At 39.7% G+C, this 22,548-nt stretch overlaps 1 protein-coding gene across 3 annotated transcripts in view; it reads right to left on the bottom strand.

Moving 5' to 3' along the window:
* WWP1 (WW domain containing E3 ubiquitin protein ligase 1) overlaps nt 1–17,905 on the bottom strand; it is a 61,070-nt gene extending 43,165 nt beyond the window's left edge. For 2 of the 3 annotated variants that reach the window (XM_048045856.2, XM_048045858.2), the window contains exon 1: nt 17,513–17,905. The gene's annotated coding sequence lies outside the window, so the exon portion shown is untranslated. Of the gene's footprint in view, nt 1–4,587; nt 4,690–17,512 lie in introns of all 3 variants that reach the window. The other variant, XM_048045857.2, reaches the window with a different exon arrangement.
* Between the last annotated feature and the right edge of the window lie 4,643 nt (nt 17,906–22,548).

Raw genomic sequence — 22,548 nt, 5'->3', positions numbered from 1 at the left:
TCCTTTTATAATAAAGGCCTATATTAAATTCTTAACAATATGGTACACCTAGGTACACATGCACAGCGATGATTACAGTTCTAAATTTTTAGAACGCTGTAAATAAAATACTGCATTAGCATGCATGTCAAATACTATTGAGAAAAATAAAATATATGCAGCTGCCAAAAAAAGCATTTTTTAAACAGATATCACTTTTTGTATCAACAGTACATGAAGAAAATCTTATATCATATTTTGTATTCAAAATGGCTTTTGAGCAAACTAGTTGAATCAAGTACTTCTGGTCACTTCATGGTTTAACGATTCCAAAGCTGCAGACCTCTCCATCCTTGCTTAATTAGGAATTAAGAACTGATACAGTATTGATAGGGGGAAAAATCATTAAGTTTTCTAAGTCAAATTAAGAAAATTTATCAATTGTTTTTCTAGTAACTTCTTTTTTAGGACTATATCAAAAATGACTTAATGCTTCAGACAGTTATCAGTTATTTCAACCAGTAACCATCCAAATCAGCTACTACATTTTTGAACAGGGCTAACAGGTTATTGTCAAATCAGCCCTGATCTGGGTTGGTTCTCCTGGAAGAGAGAGCTTGCTCACATCATGTTTGTGATTTTCATTCAAGGTCCAAAACAACAAAGAAACAAAAAACAAACTTAATTGCCTGATGCACATTGAGTAACACTCACAGTTGGACAGGTCTTTCTTCCAGGTAAACAAAGCCTTCAGGAAGAAAAGCCAGCCAAGTTATGTTGTACAAGATGAAGGATCTTATCTAGAGAGCTGAAATAGAAACACCTATTACTCTCTGAAGGCTATTCTGGATAGAGGACAAATGCTGCTGCACAGTCAAAGAAGAGAAGTACAAAGCAAAGCTTATCCCCTCAGGAAATTTCCTCTAACAGGCAAATTACTACTATGATGCAGCCACAGAAATAAAAATAATAAATAGATGAAACACAATTTATCATCTAAGTGTTTCCAGTAGTGACAAAAATAGTATTAGTGACATTGTGTAAGGTGCTGGTGGCAGATTGCTGTATACTAGAAAAGGACAGGACACAAAGAGCAGCATTACTGGGAGCATAAAGACAGAGTAGTCTAACAAGAATTAAGACTGAAAGTAAATTTGATAATAATCTAGAAATACATGGGAACACATAGGAAACAAATGTAACGGCTACTGAACTAAAATACTGCTTACAAAAAACCTCAGGCTTCTGAGAGCACAGGCAGTGCTGCAGCAGACAGAGTAAGCATAAACACAGGCTGTGTGAAACTAAGCAGGGACAGTAAAGAAGTCACATAGCAGAGGGACTGACAGATTTGCTGTAGGATGGGATTACACCATCACTCTTTTATCTCATTAGAATAAATAAAAAATCATAAACTGATTTAAAAAAAAAAAAAGTCATGCAACTAGAAATTATTCAAAGAAATACTGAAAAAAATAAATCAAAGTTTCAAGGAATGGGAGGATCCCATATTTGTAAGCCAGAAAACCCTACATCTGCATGGCAGAGAATAACCAAAACTTAAACTAAACAAGTTGTCTGATCTTGATGAAGGAGGGGAGGGGACGGCAGTTACAGCAAGTCATTGAAGTGATGATACTCATCTGGAGGACTGAGTTTTCACAACCAGAGATGTCAAAAGCAAAACACCAGTACTTTCTTGATCTTATTTTCAAGAAAGTCTACATGAGAAAGAAAAACAGCTACTGAGGAAGCACAGAAAGATGCTTTAAAAAAAAAAGTAATATATAAATATATATATTGCCAGTAGCACAAACCCTGACTACTAGTGCACAAGGAGCCCTATGTCCTACAGGCACCATTTACCACTCTGTGGTATGCAGCCCCCAAATCCACCCCCCACACTCCCTTTGTTTTGTTTTTGTTCTTTTTTTTGCTACTCAAAATAAATGCCCAGTTTGGCTACGAAACATATTGATTAAGGCTTAAAATCTTTGATGTTATCTCTGTATAATCTTAAAAAGAGGATTAAATACAGCAATGTAAAGGGTCACTATCCATGCACTTATAATCCTGCTGAACATCACTGGATTAATTCTAACAAGGGCTACAGCCATAACACATCCCTGAATATAAGCTTGCTACATCTCTTTATTCAAATGCCTGGGCTAAGTTTCATCGCTGTAAGAGATATGAAGCTTTACTTTCAGAGCTGCTTCACTGACACACAAAGCCCCCCTCATAATTCCTGAGTCCTAAAAATGAATTAACAGAGTCTTGAGAGCCACATAAAGTTCACAGTTGTCACAAAACTTCTTTCTGAACCATCCTCATCATACATAACCACTACGTTAACTCAAAAAATACAATCTATAAACCCCTGTAGCAGATACATTAAAATTAATGTTAATTTAGTTTTATATACAAATTTGTGTAATAACAGATCAACTAAGACAAAGTAAGACTCTACCAAAACCATGGAATGTATGATATATCCTTTAATTTTTTTAATTGAAGGCTTGCTTCCTGCTTCATGTGAATCAACAGTTTCATGGAAGACAGTCTAATTAATAACAGTATTTTAGATTTGCAATTCTGGGAAACACTCTCTCTAAATCCCAAAATGCTATTAAAGCATCAGAAAAAAAAAAAAAAAAAAAAAAGATGACAACTACTCCAGTGGATATTGCATTAATCTATTTTTAGTCTCTAGCAGATAATGGACTCATGGAACTTTAGCACTTATGTTTTTAATGACACTGCCCATTTGGTAATGATTGCACCTGGCTGACACTTTCTATTCTGCTATACTAAAACAAACAATGGTATTTCTTCTAAAACAGAGATAAAAAGTATCACTGGAGCAGCGAAGACATATTTATAAATTAATATATCAGGGAAGTACCAAGGAAATATTTATCGAAGAAGCTCTGAGTGAGGAAGATGACGTTACAATTTTTTGCAATTGTTCTAATATACATTCTGACGTCCCATTAATGAAAACTTCGGGGATGTTGGGGTGTTTCTCTGAAACACACCCTACCCTAGTATAAGCTGTCTGGCCATACTGACAAAAATGTAATAAAATGGGTCATGAAGCCAGTCACATGAGCACATGCACGCACACACATTCTTATGACATCAGTCCACTTAAAAATAAAAAAAACACACACACTGACATAGCCAGGAACTCAGAAACCATCCATAAAGCCGAAGTTTTCTTCGTATGCCAATTTGGACTACAGCAACTTTTCCAGTTTTAATTTCAGACATTTAGATCAGATATTTATATAAAACTGTGGCAAAGAACTTAAGAAGTCACTCAGCTGACTGCAGTTTCAGCCAGTACAAGAGAGAAGATTGAATAGAAAATAAATGTAATTGCCATTTAAAACAAGTTATATGCAATCACAATGTATTTTGCTTAGTGATCATGAGTTAATAAACACTGATTTATGCTCTTGCTAATCTGATGCTTCTGTTCCAGAAACAATACAGAACTGGATGGATAGAGGAATGACAAATAAGCACGAATAAAGACTACACCAGGAATAAGTACTGTCAAATCAAAAGGCTTCATGAATCCCCCAAAATCGACATAAGAAAACTTGAAATCTAGCTGTATAAATGAACTAGGCAAGGACAAAGGAAGTAGATATGCAAAAAGCCTAAACGTTACTAGCACCTTTAATTCAATTTACTTTAAGTATAAATAAGAATACAGATGGTTAGGTAAAATCACCAGTGTCATAAGTATAATTTTTCCTGTATGAGAGCATATCCTCCAAATTCAAATGGAAATACAGACAAAAAAAATATATTTTCAAATGATTTTTTTAAACTCCGAAGCACAGCTACTTAAGTTTTTTCCCCTGTAAGCAGAAAAGGTACGGTTAGTCAACCACTTCCCTGGACAGCCTGTTCCAATGCTTCACAACCCTTTCAGTGAAGCATTTTTTCCTAACATCCAACCTAAACCTTTCACGGCACAACTTAAGGCCATTTCCTCATCTTATCATTTGGTGCTTGGGGAAAAAGAGACCGATCCCCACCTCATTATAGCCTCCTTTAAGGTAATTGTAGAATACAAAACGTCTCTACTAAAAGCACAATATTTTTCTAATTTTGTTATAGCTAATTGAAAGTTTTTATAATTAACTGATTTAAAAAAAAAAAAACTGCCAGTGTAGCTGCGTTCTTTTCAGAGAAGCAGTACTTCTCTATCATTAAAATAAAAAAAAAAAAGGATATCTCCTTTTGACATTGGAAAAATTCTATCTCAGAACTGATTATACACAAAGAGACCAAAGCAGGACTTTCTCCTTAAAACATTAAGAAAGATCCAACCTTGAAACTAGTATTCCCAGACCCCTCCCTCTTAAAAATTCCCATGGTTCTCCCTATACCCAACATATCAAGTGCATCCCTGAGCAATAAATGTAGAAACGTTCAAGTGTACCTACAAACACAGCAAATATCTTAAAAGAACGGTCATCCACTGGATCCTAAACATGGCACTCTAATGCCTTATTCAGTGCACTGAATTCTTGCACTTTGGCCAACTAATCAATGATTGCACAGTAGAATATCTTGCAGACTAATCATTACCTCTGGTTTCCCAGTCCTCATGCCCAAGGCAGCCCACAAGACACTTTCTGAAACAACCTCGTGACAAAGTTCTGCCCATGTGGGGCCTGCTCCTCTGGATATCTGGAATCACACATTCGACAGTTAGTTTTATGGCACTTTATAGATTCTCCTTCCCCTTAATAGCCTCTTAGGTTGTGAAACACGAAAAAACACCTGTCATTTTTCCCCCACCATATACACCACTTTTCCCCATAAACACCATAACTCCTGCTCCAGGGATGCCATTTTCCCTCTCAGATATCTCTACAGTGCATACCTAACTAAATTCGGAACTACTGCTCTTTAACATCCAACCTTCCAGTTTGACATGTTTGTTTCAGATCTGGAGAAGAATCTGTGTACCCAAAAAAATGTGTTGACCTTTATTAAACTGAGCAGGACAGCCAGCAAATGAGTATTTGTACAACTCTCATCTTGCCTACAGCCAACACTAACAAAGGAATTCTAAGAACTGACACTCCCTAAATAGATAGCTTTGGTAATCAACAACTAAAATTACAACAATACTTGCACCTAGGCAAATACAAAACTTTCAAGTCAAAGCTTTATTTCCCTGAGCTCCACAAGCATGTTTGCGACTGTAAGAAGCAATGGAAAGACTACACTCATCATCGAGGGATATCTCCTATAAACACTAATAGGGCCATCTGAGAACCATTAAAGCTTCTGCTTGATGTTTGTAACAAAACTCATTTGTTGTTCTTTACTTCCTAAAAACCTGATCTGTCCTCTTCCATTTAAGATGTTCTCCACCATATTAAGATCTACTATTACAGGCTAATTAAAAGGTTAGCAATTCCATTCTCCTTTCTAACCAAATATAAAGTAACTAAGAACGTACTGTGAAGCCAAGCAGGTACTTTGTTTTAGGTGTGACGGTCTAGGGGCACGGACAACAGTATGTAAGCCAGTATTAGCTTTTATTATGTAGCTTATATTATTTATCTGTATATGTGAGGGACAAACAATCCTCTCCTATGAACAGAAGCTTACAGCAAGAAGCTATATCCATGAATATCTTACATATTTAGTCAAAATACTTGATGGTTAGTTTTGATTCCTTTCAATCGGATGCCTGAATTTAATATAAGCATGCATTGGTTTATAATTCTCCTTTTCAGGTATAACTAATTAACTTTATTAACTTTAATTAACTCCTACTAAGCATACAGGAGGAAGGCAAGGTCCAAATTACACAAACAGCTCTAACCTTTGTTTTCTAATCTGACTGCTTTACTTTGAAGAGTTTACATTCTTTCAATTTAACTCAATAGATCTGTTTATATGACACTGAAATGTTGCATTTTTTCACAGAATATGCCAAGTTCCTTGTCTTTTGGTATTCTCCTGTTGCCCTAACACAAACTGTCAATTCCCAATCAAATTTCTTTTTTATCCGCTTAAGTTCAATCACTATTTTTAAGACCATTATTTTTTGTTGTTTTCACCTTCAACTTTCAGTCCTATGGATATTTTTGTCTTTGAATCATCTAAATCATAGGACTGGCTTGTAATATGGTGACCATCACTTGCTGAGCAACAAACTATTTTCTGTGGCACCTACTACTGGTCCTAAACTTCAGTCAACCAAGTATTGACGGACTAACACACAGGCCTACACCTTAAAAAAGGATGCTATGATACCATTTATTAAAATGAAAACCTTGCAGCTTTCAAATGCTAGTCACAATACTTACAGATACTTCCAAAGATAAGACTCCTGTAGATGCCTTTACTACTTACTTCTACTTATTGATAGTTTCTCTAATTTCTTGGGTATTGCTCAGTTTAGTGCATGTGTGTGAGAGAGAAAAATATAAACAAAAAAAGCAAGCCTTTACTACCTAAGAAGTAAATGTAATAAATACGGCAGGCTAAATAATAAATAAATAATATATTATAAATAATAATATAATAAATAATAATATAATAATATAAATAAATAATGAAGACTTGTAAATATTAACTATACAAACAAATGGATCTGGAAGACACAAAGGAACGATTGCAAGCACTGTTTCAAAACATTTGCAATTGTAGAATATATTCTATGTTAATACTGAACACCGAAAACTTCTGGAGACAGTAAAGTGCTCCTGATACCTAACATTCACCCTATAAACTGCATATTCACTACATATAAATCCCGAATATTTAATTTACACCAAGCCCATCGAGTGTCCTGATGGGCAGGTATATACCGTTGGCTTTCTTAGAACCTGCTTTGACAGAAGTACAATTTCAGCTTCAGTAGTCTCCTCCTCAGAGACTGTAAGGCCCCGTCAGCAAGACAAGGACGTAGTTTTTGGCAACTAACAGCTTCTCCTGAGATGCTCCAACATTCACAATAAATTGCAAATATTTTGTTAGTAAGTTCCAAGTTACCAGCCTTACAGCAGACCTAGACAGATCTGAACTGGAAAGCAAACTGCTACTCTTCTTCAGACACCGGGTTTGATGCAAGCTTTTCTGTACGTTAATTTATCTTTCTCAGGCCAACCTACACGCAGTTCCTCCCCACCCCCCCTTCGAGCAAACAAACCTTTGTCCGTTCATAGTGGCAACAGGAATGGAGAGCAAGCTACATATAAAGATACTTCATTTTCTGTCATTTCTCAAGCACATCGACTGACCATCATTTCAGACACGGGAATACCGAACCATGCATCAACTGTAACATATTGTCAGCCACATAGTAGGGGCTAAGAAAAAATACAGTACAATTACAGAGGTTTACAAAACCTATTTTTGAGAGTGTTATGCAAGAGGTCTAAACAAATCACAGGCTATGAATCCACGGCACAAGTCTGCCTGCTCTGTTTTGTCTTATACTTAGACTAGCAGCTCTCTGGCAAAGACCTTTTTTAGCCTGGTTTCCCAAGCAAACATCGCATGTATGATTCATATTGTCCAACCACCTCTTCCCACTCTTCCTTTCATCTCCATCCCTCTAAATGAATCTGTTCACCACCAGATTCAGTTTAACTTAACTGAAAAGTAATGTTCTCTGATACACTCGGATCCCAGGAGCTTCATGAAAATCAACAGCTAGGTAGAGGAAAAAGACAATTTCCTGCACTTGCTGAGCAAAGGACTACAGCATGAACTCAAGCTATCCATGCTGCCTGGCCCAAAGACAGACACAGCTATAAATCAGTCTAGGCCGGTGCTGTGTACGGTGGATTTTTTTTATTATTTTTTTTACTGTGAGTAAGAAAGGTCCAGAAGAAGAGGAGAGAACTGTGAGGATGTTAAAAAAAAAAAAAAAAGAGGCAAATTTGCCTGATCACAGAACTACTTATTTGACAAAATATTTAGGGCACACCTTGCTTATGAATCATAATCATGATGATGTTTCTAGGTCCTACCAAAAAATCACAACAAAAAATACTAAAATGCCTCCTCTGTGTATTAGATAGACCCCACTCCCACAAAGTAACAACCCAAGTAAACAACTTCCAGGTATCTTGAATAGAACAATAGTCACAATCCATATATCCAGAAACCTGGGATGAGTATTTTCCCCCTCATTTCAATATTCAACTGAATAGCTTCCACATCTGCCAAAATACCACATATGTAACATATACTACTTATAATTAGTCTTCAGTCTCTCTGGGTTGCCCTCTGCTATGGAAAACCCTAATGGTTCCTATAAATTATTGTGTATCAGACTTGCACTGAGAGCCATGAAAGTCATGTAGTAAAACATCCCTAAAATATCACCATTTTTAGTCTATCTACATGGTGAACAGAAAACCTGACCGCAGTCACACAGAGGCAGTTCAATATTAAATTTAACACTGTATGTAACATATTACAGCAATACAGGAAATGGAGAAGTATCTGGGCTGCATGAGAAGTGTATCTGGGCTGCAGAGCAGGCAGGCAGCCTGAGCACATACCACGAGTGCCCAGATAGCTTATAAAATCCACTTGCATCACCACAGCCTTATTAGTCACAGGAACAATTACTAGTGTAAGCATGTCCCTACTGCAGGCACAGCAGAACTAACCAAAAAATTCCAAAGGAACACAAAGGAGCACTGAAGACAATGACCAAGAGCTTTGCTGTTTCTGCTGTGCCTTCATCATCCTCCCCCCCCCCCTCCTCCCCCCCCCCTTGGTTCTGGCAGGTTTTGAAGAACCCATGATAAAGCAATACCAATTACAAGAAATGCATTAATACTGTCTTACAAAATAGGTCTTTCCCAGTCTCTCCATTGTTTCGATAAGTCAGTAAAAGACAGTAAGTCAATACTCAAAGAAAAACCTGCTTAGTGTTAAGGGCTGAAACAGCAGAAATGGTCTTTGCACAATTTTTGGCAGTAAGAGGTTTGATGTGACCCACCTCTCAACAACTACCTCAAAAAACAGCTCAGTGAAGGAGAATTCACTTAATGTTCCCACTCTTTCCTCCCTGTGTTTGCTTTTTATAACGTACTATGCAAGCCTCTTTCCAGCTGTCTATCTCAACAGTGTTAAACATTAAAACATGTCTGTCCTAGTTCCCAGCACAGAGCCTGCCAGTCTTACCTATCAGTGAGATCACTCACCCAAGCATTGTCCCTGTTTTTCAGAAGTGCCCTTCAGTCTGTAAAGGGTTAGAGAATTCAACCTGATCCTTAATAAGGTGCCCAGGTGATAAGCCCTCCTTAAAACAAAGAGTAGCCTATTTCTGCTAATTATTTTCCAGTATGATTCAGAGATAACCCAATAACAAAATGTAACTACTTTATGAACGCTTGTCACCACACAAATATTACAAGTTGAGAAGATGAAAATGAGTACTACATAAGCCCTACCAGAAGGAACAAGCTTGTACTCCCAAGCGTCAGTACTGAACCACATCAATACATCTGAAATCAAGTTTAGTTCAAAGCTTCAAAGGAATCAGTGGACTATAAGAAAACAACTTAAATTTTGTAGTAAAACAGTGTTTGAAATATTTACTTCTCTCCACTTAACAGATGGCGATCATGAGGAATGCAGAAATACGCTCACGAGGGTCTGTATCCTTTCCAATACAAAGCAAACGGCTATTTTATAAACCTGAAAGCATTACCAGCTAATTCTGGAGAACAACACTGCCCTGAAAACTTTGAAACCAAGTGACAACAAACGCTGCACAGCAAAGGCCACCCAACTCACCACTGCAGGAAATCAATTTCCAAATTGCTTCCCCATTCCTGTTGATTTTAGGGCAACTTTTGAGGACAGATATTAGAGGCAGAGGAGTGACAAGAAAGGGAAAAGCATCACCAGCACCCCGTATTCACATAACCTAATCATGGCCAACAGAACTTTTTTGCTGCAAATCCTTTCAATCCATAAATGTACACAATAACAACTGAATTTTTGAGGAGCTGAGGGGCTATATGTAACGGAATTTGCACGTTAACTATTCCCACTTTCCACAAATCCACATTTCTTTGGTTGGTCTGGCAATTTCCCCAAAAAACGTGAACTTTGAGATGTTACCTCCAAAGAACAGCCCTGATTCCAGAGCCAACCTCTCAGAAAGGTCCCTCACAACAGTCATCGAGCCTAACAAACCACTCAGAAAACTACACAGGCAAAAAATTCTCATCATAAATACATGGTGTTTGGATTCAAAGACTGCAATATATTGCCTTGAGCTGCCATACAGCAGACTAAAATGTGCTTAAGGTATTCCATAATACCACATGAACTTCACATCTACGTTACCCTGCAGTAAAAAGTTCCACACCTAAGCTACAAGCTTTGTGAAGAACCACTTCCTTTTCTCTGTTTTGAAAATAATGCTTACTAGTTTCATTTGATATGGCCTTGCTTCTGTTGCCTTTTGGTAAAATTTATTAGAAAAGACACTAATCAGTCACTCTATTGTTCATGTCAGTCATGATTACAATATCCTTCTTCCAGTCTGAAGAGTATTCAGAAGACTTTGTCGTTCTGTAAGTTTTCATCCACAGAAGTCAGTCATCCTTGTCTGGATGACACACTATTTAAGACAGGGCAAAGAGTGGAAAAGATCAAAAAATGCACAAAACATTCATTTGAGACTGGAATGTACCATGGGTATAAATGGTGGCATGATGATGTTGTAAGAACAGAACAGAGAATAAAATAAACATCTTCTCCATCAACCTTTGAGACATCAACTATTTAAGCTGGGGGCCAGAGGTAGTGTCAATCAACATCTAGAAACGTGTTCTTACTTCAGCCCTCGGGGTGGGAGAAGAGGACGTTTGAAACAAAATTTTCAAGGATGTAGGAAAACAAGCCAAAGGAGTATCTCTTTGCAAATTAAGATTTACTTCCTCTGATCTTATTTTCTTAGGGCCTTTCGAACTTTGAAACTGAAGCAAGCAACATAATAGATTTACCGAACATAGACAAGTACATCAACCTACCCTGAAAGCAGGCTGTCCCAAGTAGTTGAGAAAACAAAACGCAAACCAACGAACCAACCAATAAACAAACAAAGCCTGTAGTTGGCAGTCTAGAATAACACATTCATAGGACATATTTAGAAACATGATTAGTTTACGTCCTGAACTGTAAAGTCTATAATCTTTTCTATTAAAGCACCTATTACTTCTCAACAGATGTTCTCCTTGTCCATACGACTATCTGTGCCTTCGTTTGAATCATGAATCAGCCAATCCCAACTGAACCTTGTAACAATTACTTCCCGACAGACTACCCTACTCAGGTTTTCTAAGCATGCTCCAGCATCTCCTTGTTTAGGTACATGGCAGAAGGTTAAAAGCGCAAACTGGAATTTACTCAGACTCAACCTCACTCAAAGGTCTGCCGGCCTCTGCTGAAGGCGCCCTCTTCCTTCTCTTCTTTTTAAGCTAAAAAATAAGCTGTACTTTCCAGATGGTTTGCACAGACACAGTATCATGCTAATAGTTTTCTACTTGAATTGGTTATTTTCCCCATCAAAAAAGGAATACAAACAACCAAGAACCAACAGTCTGTTAAAGAACTAAAGCTAGGAGGTCCCTGCATGATACAGGGACCACTTGCCATACAACAGTAACATTTAACAGTTTCTGAAACAATTTACAAAATAAATATAAAAACTAGTATAACAAGCTAATCTATATTATTTTCCTAATACATTCCAACATTTACTTTTTAGTCCATTCCCAATCAGATGTTTTCATAGAGTAATCTATAATTATGTCAGGCTTTTATTACTAAATACTCAATTTACACCCCATTTTGATGAACAGTTCTAGCTACTTCTTCCAGTGTGCATTAGGCCTACTATGTTAGCAAAAAAAATGTATCCATCGTATTAAGCTAGCCCGTTCTGTCCCTCTGAAGTTCCCACTTCCATTACTCAGAAAATAATTTCACAACCTACAGATTTTGACAGACTTTTTGATTTAAATCACTTTTGAGAAAAAAGTACAAATTACTCCATTAGTAGCAGTCTTTTTGCCATATTACAAGCTGAGATTCCAACTAGTTTTCTACCCCACAGCCATTCCCTTAACAAAGCAGTTTTATTCACCATTCCATGACAAGACAGCCTTGTCAAAAACTTCTTACAAGACAGGCAGATAAGGATTTTTTTATTATTATTTTTATTTGTAAATGACACACAGATTACATGAGTCTTCCACCAGATTTTCAATGTTAATTGATTTTTTTCCCCACTCAAAACATCCAAAAGTTAAAACACACTTAAAAAAAAAAAAGTCTTTCCAGATAAAGTAGGACAGCACTCTTTTTTTTTTGAAAAGATAACAGTGTAAGAAGGTAGCTGGAATTGGTGAAGAGGGGGAAAAAAAAAAAAAAGAAAAAAAAGGTGGCAAGATAGAAGGCATAAAAGGAACTGAAATTCATGAAAAAAAAAAAAGCTTCCACACTTCTATCCTGAGGGGAAAAGAAAAGGGAAGTGTGGCAACCCTGCTGCTCTTCATCTTCATTTCAGCTTTCCTCTTACGTTTAATTTTGTTTTTTGACTGTTATGTTTATGCTCAGATACTCTAATGTCAGCATGCATACTAGAAAATGCAAGAGTTAATTCAATTCACCACTTAGTAAAAACAAGGTCAGATTTTAAAACGTATGTATCTTGATCTGTTCAGCACTTTTAGTTTACGCGTACAAAAACTATATTACATCTTACTGAATTTCTCAAGAACGAGCAGAGCACTGTGTTTCAAAACTGTATGTGTGTTCTTTTTTCAGTTCTAATGCCTGAGCATATTGTGCAATTTCACAGACCAGGAACATAATCTTTCCTGTTTACTTTTCCCTATTCTAAAACCATAGCTCCTTTGATTTGATTTATACTGAAATATCACTGGCTACATTTAAATGTACATATGATCCAAAATTCTCTCAAGATCCAAGAACATAAGAAACAGAGGAAAGGTTTTGTTTGTGATGGTGTCTTTTGTTTTGTTTTAAAAAGGATTCTTCTGCTAATCTGCTGCTCCATTTAAATATTGATAGTAAAAATCTCATGTAGAAACCCCAGTAACTAGAAATGTGTGCAGAACATACTTTATGCACTTTCCTCTGTGCATTCACAGAAGCACAGACAAGAGCTCTCTCCTGCCCACTTCAGGTTACAATGTGAAGATCCCTGAATTTCTAAAACAAACAAAAAAATTACTTTCCTTTGTTTATTTATTTATTGTTGTCTTCTATCATCACAATCAACAAGCTAACTCTGAATTTCTAGTAGAAAAAACACAGACAGAATGATTCTGTGCTTTAGAACCACTTGAGAAGGTCAGTTACAAACACTTATTTGTACTCTGTGCCATTTATATCCAAGACAAATGGAGAGAAAGTGCTACTGTGTTTTCAAGAACAGATCTTTATGTTTGGGGGATTATTCCAAAGTGATTTCAGCCAGTGAAAAATTCCTTGCTTCAGACATCAGAGGTTGAATTTTACTACAGAAGTAATTAAATAACTCCAAGTTAACATCTCATGTGATGGATGTTAAGAGGTCTTCAGGTTTTGAACTGGTTACAATTAAGTACCCTCAGACCCTAGTGACTTGAAGTAGAACATTAACATTTCTAACATATTCCAGCAATAAGAAAAATGATGATAAATACAAAAAAAAAAAATCAAAAGCTCAAGCAGATAATCTGCTTTGTTAAACACATGCTTCATTCCAATTTTTATTAAAGACTTATTTTAGTCAAAAGCCCTCATAAAGTAACACTACCCTCCAAGCAAAATTCAGTTTATTCTTCAAAGTCAAGAAACTTGTAAATTAAATCTGAATTCATATTCTCGTTAAATAAGACTTTGAAAGTGCTTTCACGACAATATTGAATTATCAAACCTTACCTTGCATGGCAAATCCTCAAAATTGACTGAGAGGTGAGGGATTGAAAAATAACTTGTTTGCTCTGTATCTAGAGAACCACCGCAGTATACAGTCATGCAAACCTGCAGTCATTAGTTTCTCCATACCACATTCCACATGTCTAGTAGCTACCAAGAACTACACGTAATACAAGGATAAAGGTTTCCCTGAAATGTTAAGTAGGAAAAACCATAGCACACTCCCAGGTAAACAATTCTGACATACTATAACTACCCTGACAGCTCATAGCTTCTCTGAGTCCCTTGTGTTCTTCTGTAAAGCAGCATTAGGTTAAGCAATACGGAGCAAAACAGAAAGAAACTCAAGCATGCTTCTGGGTAAACTATTAGGTCCTCAAACACAGTAAAAACATATCCCAAAAGGCAGTAATTAGGACTTCCCACTTGGAGAAAATAATTAAAATATATACATCTCCCTCAAAAAGGTACTATTGGAAATTTCAAGCAATAATAAACATGTCATGCCACTGCTCTACAGGAAGAAAGAGGGTGCACCGCTCATACAACCTGTTTTTTACTACAAGCCCTCGGATTGCCTTTTCCAGACCACACCAACTCCTACCGCCAATGGGGAAAATGAATTTCTCCCTCCAGCTAAACCATTTTCCTTCAAGAAAGTAGAGGTGAGATCCCTGAAACATGTAATGGTCCCTGCCTGTGACTATTTTAGTTCACTACAGGAGAACATCCTAGGTCTGAACACCTATAAGGAAAGCAAGTGGCCTGCTGATGCAAAGAAAACAAAATGTTAAAGAAAGGCCTGGCTGTAAGCAAATCCTGCTCTCTGCACTTGCACGTAGGCCAAAGGAACAGAGAATACGTCCCTAGCCATGGCTTAACTCGGAACCCAAAGAAAGCTCCACAGTTCTAAGCTTACAAATTTCATAATGACAGCAAAGAAAAGACAGGATTTGGCTAACTGACACTAACAGAGAAAGTGGAGAGCACCACCACCACTCCTGCCCCCAGTTTACACATTTTTATTCTGGAAGGCATACTGGAGCAGCTTATCTACTGACTTAGAGACTTACGCAATTGATTAAGAGCTCAAAAGGCACTTTTTAATTGAGGTGAACACTACACTGTGCAGAAGCAGGTAACATAGCTTAAAATATATGACATACTTGCAAGCAGCTTTACTGCTTCTCTCCAGTCTCCACAAAGAAAAAAGAGAAAACCTTAAATTAAAAGTAGCTTCCAACAATCACTTAATCACAGCTTGGAGGAAGCCCCCCCCAACACAAATGTCTGCACTTGTCTGTCCCTCCATCCATTCCCCCTCCAAACCACTTCATTATTTTCATTTTAGCCGATTAAATTCTAGGATGGACTTCGGTTTTTTGTTGCTTAGTTTTAAGCTAACAGTGTTTGGCCTAAGTGCACAAATGGTAAGCCATATTTATTAATTGGAAATGGCTAGGCCATGAATTTTTTGTTATGGTGCCTCGGATTTCAAATCTACTTTTTTAATGGCATAGGGCAAAACTGAAGGCACACCACCTTCCTCTGACAGATGCTGGGTTTGGACACAAAGAAGAGTTGGAGGGAAATAGAACTTCCACACACATTCTTCTCAGGGAGAAACCAGGAAAGCGGGTGGAATTTCCAATTTATCAAAGTTCCCAACTTGATATGGAAAGAAAAAGCAACAGAACTAGCAGATGTTCCTCTTCCTTCCACGGAGCCAGGAAAAGAAATCGATCGGCTCTGAACCCTGGGAGTATTCCCCTGATTTAAGAAGCACTTGTAGACAGGTGATTATTTTAACTTTATTGTCAACCCTTCAACAAGAACACATGCAAACTCACAATGTTTTGTTCACTGATGTTTAGCAACAAACAAGTTATTTTTCCAACAAAAATAATTTATACCCTTTCGGTAACAAGCTGTTCATGTTTTCAGGTATAGTTACACATTTATTTTACAGTACCATTGGAAAAAGACTACTGATAATGATAAGTTACTCAAGCTAGAAGCATTTACAGAATCACATCTTCACCTTAAAGATGAAAATACACACCAAGGAAGTGATAAAAGGATTCTAAACCCACAGCTTCACAAGCACCATCAGCTGAAAGCACTTCTAGTTGTCCCAGTGGAAAGCACCTTTATCAAGTTTCCAGACAAACTGTGCTTTTACAACTGTACAATGTTTCTCAAAAGGAGGAAAAATACTCGGATATTTCCTGTTATTTTTTGATCTTTACTAGGATTAATATCCATGGGAAATAATAATTCAGTTCAAATCCATCAGCTTACTCAAGTAAGGCAGCACACACACACACAGAAAAAAGCCCAGGTTAATGAAGAATTATTACAGCCAACCACTAATAATTTCGTTCCTCTAATGATAAAGGGATTAAAGCAGAATACAAGTTTTAAGGGGAGACACTTATTACTATGAAGGCAATATTGTCTTTCATGCGTATGTTTATAAATAACTCGGCCACCTCCATCAAGTGACAGTTTTATTACTGTCACTTGCTAGATGGTAAACTCACACAACCTGGGCTTTTTATGCAAAGTTTTCTACACGACACAGGTTCCACGTGAAAATATGGCTGAAATATGAAAATCTCCTTGTTTCATCCAAATACTGAAATTTCGCCCAAACACCGAAGAGCTCCCATTAAAACTAGGCAGCATGCAGTCCTTGTCTCTCCGATGCACAGTTTAAACGTTTATAGACCTGGAAGCAGAGCTAGATCATCCTAGTTTAACTCAGAGGAGAACCGATGCTCCGAACATAAGGCTTTACAGAAAAAAAAATCCAAGTAAATAAACACTGACACCAAGTTGTAACATTTTGCCACCACATAAACAGGGACTGGCAATACAAACAGACCTTTCGAGGTGCTGCACCCAGACGGCATGCTCGGTAAAACAGGTATGAGGAGGACCCAGACAGCCCTGCAGACACCTCGAGGAGAGGCAGCGAGGTCCCCCCCTCCCCGCCGTACCCCCCTTTCGGGGAGCACACCGACGAGGGTGACAGCAGCCCACGGTGCAGGACAAACCTCTCCTCACCTTCTCCCTTCCCCGGCCGCCCCCAAGGCCGGCGGAGCCGCACGTACCCCCTGCCCCTCGGCCCCCAGCCCGCAGATAAGCCGCCGGGCGGCTCCCCACAGGTCGGGTCCCAGCCCTGGGCCGCGATAAGCCGGGTTCCTCCCCGGTACCGGCGGCGCTCCCCGTTCCCCCCCCGGCCAGGTGGGGGCCGAGGGGCCCTCGGAGCCCCCTCCGGAGCCAGCCGGCAAACGCGGCGGCCTGCGGAGGGCGAGGGGCCGGGGCGCGGAGGCCGAGGCGGCGGCGACCTGGCCCCGGCTCCCTTCGCCATTTTAGCCCCCACGCCCATCGCGCGGTGACAGGGGCGGCCCGCAGCCGCCCGGCGCCCACCCCCGCGGATGGGAAGGGGGGGGGGGGGGGGGGGGGAATAAAATAAAAATAAAACAACCCAAACCGCGGCCGTTTCGCTCGGCAGGCCGCCGGGCCAGCCCGCAAAGCGGCGCAGCCTGTTTTGTTTCCTTACCGTGGCTCGCAGCCTCGCAGCTGCCGCCTCCTTCTCCTCCCCCCACCTTCTCCTTCGCCTTCCTCCTCCTCCTCCTCCTCCTCCTCCTCACCCCTCGGCCGCCGCGCAGGATGATGCCATCTCACCGCGGCAGCGGCGGCTCGCCCACAGCAACCCCCCTCCCGCCGCCGCGGCGCGCCCCCAACGGCCGAGCCAGCCTCGTGTGCGCGCCCCGGGCACGGGCTGCGGGAACCGTGGCGGAGCCGCCGCCGCCCGGGCGTCAGGGCCCGCTCGGGGCCCGGCAGTGCGCGGCGGCACTGGGAGGGACGGAGGGAGGAAAGGAGAAGGGAGGCTCCGAGCCGAGGCTCTCCGGAGGGGGACAGGGCTTCTGCCGAGCGCCTGCCCCGGGCTGAACCAAGTCGGGCGGCGCGGCGGGGAGACGAGCAGAGCCGAGCCGAGCGGGGCGGGGAGGAGGAGCCGCGGGTTGGGGCGGGCGGTGCTGCCCCCTGAGGTGGGGCGCCCCGGGAAGGGGCTCCGCCGCGGCCGGGGGGATGCCGCCTGGTGGAGCGCGGCCCCTGCTCCCTGATGGGGACGGGGGGCTCCCCCCTCAGCTGCACCTGGAGCACGGGGGCCCCGGCACGGCTGAGGAAGGCACAGGCTGACCCGACGGGGCACCGCGAGAGGGTTCTGCCTCACGCCGAGGGCTAAACGGTGAACTGCGAGGGGCAAAAGCTCGCAGCGTGGAACCCTAAAGGGACTGCCTGAAGGGACACAAGTCCTATGAGGAGCGGCTGAGGGAACTGGGGTTGTTTGGTCTGGGGAAGAGGAGGCTCAGGAGAGACCTTAGTGCTCTCTACAACTACCTAAAAGGAAGGTGTGGGGCGCTGGGGGTCAGCCTCTTCTCGCAGATAATTAGTGATTGGACTAGAGGGAATGGCCTCAAGTCGTGCAAGGGGAGCTTAGTTTGGAAATCAGGAGACATTTCTTCTCAGAAAGAGCAGTCAGGCATTGGGACGGGTTGCCCAGGGAGGTGCTGGAGTCTCTGTCCCTGGGGGTGTTTAAGGAAAGGCTGGACGTGGTGCTTAGGGACATGGTTTAGTGGGTGACATTGGTAGTAGGGTGATGGTTGGACCAGATGATCTAAAGTTTTCCAACCTTAGTGATTCTATGATTCCAGCCAAGTCTGGCATTTTGTTGGTTTTAAAAAAACGCCATCAGCCTGACTTGGGCACGCAAAGTCCTTCAGGATGCTCACAGAAGTACTACTTTGCAAGCTGTTTGTTCTTTATGGAAAATCTGCAGGAAAACCACAACATTTGGAAAAAAAAAAAAAGGCATACAATTCAACTTACAACATACAATTCAAGAATTATCTTTGACTGGCCTTCTCTAGAAGATAATACTAGGTCTTCTTTTCACTGGTAACACTGGTACAAGTGCCTGAAAACCACGGTAGTTGGAGTATTTGCACACTACAGCTGTGACAGGAGATGTGAACTGCGGGCTCGCAAAATCCGTAACAGGCTGTAAGGCTAGTTGTTTTCAGTTAACAACCTAATTAAGCCATCTGATTTGCAGAATTCAAGAAATAATGTTTTCTGTACATCAACTAACACGTTCAAAGAATGCAGTCCTGCTTTTGTTATGAGATTGCCCCAAATGAACTACTGTGTTACTGCAAGGAACTACTCTTACTGTCCTTCAGCCTGCCAGTAAGGTCCTTCTCTCTTTCCTGCTAATTTATTTTTTGTTTTATCTGAGGTAAAGCAATCTAATTGAAATCTAGAGTAAAAATGCCAGTACCTTTGGGTAGGGGCAATTCTTAATGGGGAAAAAATTATGTTGAGGAACTTTCCATTGGATGCACCTTTGCATTCTCAGCAGTAAAGGACCGGTGAAGGTGTAAATAGCAATGTTTCTATCTCTGCTCTGTACATAAGCTTTTAATTCTCCATTTCTGAGGTTCTCCTCTTCCAAGGCTTTACTCGTTACTAATGCCAGCAATCTGATACTGGTATTTCATGAAAAATATGAGCATTATTTCTTCAGAATAGTCTATAAGTGTAAAATTACTGCAATTACCCTTGCCTTATGAAGTATGAAAGTGTGTAGCAATTTGAGACAGTACTCTGTATATAAGTTGTGGGCTTCTCTGGCTTGCCTCCTCTGTTTCAAAACAAGCTTTGTCGTACATTTGTCTCACCCTGGGGAACAGTGACATTCCAAGTATTATTCCCTCTTAAAAAGACATTTGATAAACTTATGAAAGCAAAATGTCACAAGTTGATTAATGGCACAATTTGGGTTTAAATGTCTTACAAAACCTCAAGATTTTTCCACTTTTACAACCAGTTTTAGGGCAATAGGTAATAAATAAAAGTATATGCATAGTGTTTAGAAGCTATACATGGAAAACTAGCCAAAAACATAATTTATACCTAAGTTATACTTGTTAAGAATCAGAAAATGTACAGCTTACTTCATTTTGCGGATATCCACCTTATTTTTTTCTACTGTGCTATGGCTAGTAAAGATTACAGTTTCTGTCATACAGAGCTGAAGACTGGGAGGAATGAATGCAGGTTCAGTTGCCTCAGTGCTTCAAAGCTTTGCTCTTTAGGGGGTTACCTTGTTAACATCGAGTAAGGTCTCAGAAGCCTTATCAAAACATAAATCACCCGAAGTTTGAACTTCACAAAGGAGCCTGCATGAAGATTTATTTGAAATGCTATTGACATGGATTTGAGGATAGGCTTTTCAAAATCTAGGTTAGAGAAGACTAGAGTGTCCACTGGTCAGAGTAGTATCTGTCCTCTTCAGCGAACATTACTGCTTACAGAGGACTGGCAGTGAGCACAGCTAACCTTTAATTGGAAAGTCTGTGTGAATGGCAGTGGTTTTGCTCAAACAACGCTTCTGGAGAACTCTTCTGGAACTCAATAGGAAATGAACCGTTAAAAGATATAAATGTGTCTCCAGCAGCATATAAAATTAGTACAGAGTACCATCTATTTTAATTTCTGTTCTTTTTGAATTTCTCAGACATCTTATAAAAGCCCCATTAAACTATAATGCCCTCATGCTACAGAACAGTTTAGAAAAAATTATTTGAAAAAGTAAAAATGAAGTGTAATAATTCAACTTCCATAACAGCAATACAGTAGTAGAAGATGATGCTGAAACCAAATTTTTCTTTCTTTAAGAGACTCAAATACAAGCTGCTTTCACTTGAGAAAATGCATGCAGAACTATTCCGTGTGTGTGTGGTTTCTGTTGTTTGAAATGAGCAAAGAGTTGTAATACGTTTTAAATGCAAGTGGTTATGTTGGTTGCTTATGCAGTACTAATCTTCCAGCTGTGAAAAATCCAAGAAGCAGTATCTAATGACAGTAGAGGGAAGATTTGCCTGGCAACTGTAACACAGTTTAAATGAAGATTTATTATACAAAACTAATGCAGAGTAAGAGAACGTATGTATAAGTTTCTTCGGACCATATGTAAAATTGCATCTGGGCACGTGAGGTATGGCTTAGGTAGAAATTAAATTCTCCCTTCAAGAGCACAAGCTGCAGAACACCATAGATGTAGTCGCTGTGGTTTTTCAGTGTGCGTATTTGGTGACTCTAAGCATGGACAGAGGCACTTGATGTCTTCACTGCAGCAAAAAATTGCTAATTGACTTCTGCCTGTTTTGTTTGCAGTCCAAACAGTAGGTAGTATATCATCTGAAATCCATGGTGGGCCGGATCAGAGAGGCATGGTTAGAGTATATCCAGTGCACAAAAGGTCTGAAACCCACACAAAGGACAGAAGTTGCTGTAAGGATAAAAGCAGAAGGAAATATGGTAGCACTGATCACCAGGCTTACAGCATTATCATGAGTAGGTAAGCTGGGACCTAGAGAACTTGTGTTTTGTGCCCTCCTCAGCTTCAAAAAGCTCAGGCCAACCTCTTCTGACAAGACTGACTGACCAATCTGATTTGGGTCAGGATTATCCATCCTGAGCAGTCTCTGTGCAGTTTCACAAAAGCACACTGAAGTAGTGCAAGAGTATTGCTGGATGGCCCAGCAATTAGGGAACTTAGCTGGAACAGCTGGAAAGTTTTAGTTTCTGGTACTTCTTCCCAACAGCGTTCAGACATAACCAATGGCTTTTCAATGCACAATATTGGCTCCTGTTCCAGGACAATAAACACTCCCTATAACAACTGAATGTCTGCATTGTTGGCATCCTGTCAGAGTCTCCTCATATTTCTCTCTCTGGTTCCATGATTATTATGATCTGAAAGCGGATTGAGTATAGTCATATATACATTTTATTTATATACATATGTAAGTTTGTAAAGCTACACCTCAAACATATGAAAATATCTTATTTATATGGCAAGTAAGGGGCAGGGTTTTATGCTAATGGTGGTATATGTTTTTTAACATTATACTCAGAGTAGAATCCTACCTTAGGCATTTTTAACAGCATATTTTTAAAGTCTCTAGCTTTACAATGGTTAGTGAAATTGGGTACTGTACCTTCCAGTTATTTACTGTTTCATATCTCCTCCGATCTCTCTGAGGTATGCGTATGTTGCTTCTTATTTAAGGTATGAAATATGGATTCTACTGTTATGTACGCAGTACCTGGCACAATAAGGATCTAGTCTGTGATACAAGTTTTTTGCATGTGTAGCAGTGTAAATGATACATAGTAATCACTTTGGCCACACCCAATTTAACTTGATGCCTAACAAGAATTTTCTGTCTGATCGCATTAAAATAGTTTTTTGTTTTGGTTTGGTTTTAAGCAGCATTATGGAGAAATTCAAAAAGGACAAATTGCAAAGACTTAACTCCAGTTAGTAGAAATCAATAAAATTGTTTGGTGCTCTGGTCTTACACAATATTAGTTTCTTTACCTAGAATTTTGGAAATAAAAGGAGAATCTTTTTCCTGTGCCTGGACCAAAAAAAAAAAAAAAAAAGAAAAAAAAAAGTGTTAATCCAAAACAAAATGTTACAATCCAAAGGTTGTACCTGTAAAGGACAAGTGAATGGCTGAGAGG

This window comes from Anser cygnoides, chromosome 2 (assembly GCF_040182565.1).
Source record: "Anser cygnoides isolate HZ-2024a breed goose chromosome 2, Taihu_goose_T2T_genome, whole genome shotgun sequence".
Lineage (NCBI taxonomy): Eukaryota > Metazoa > Chordata > Aves > Anseriformes > Anatidae > Anser > Anser cygnoides.
Note: the sequence above shows the minus strand (reverse complement) of the source record. Positions and strands in the feature narration are given on the sequence as shown.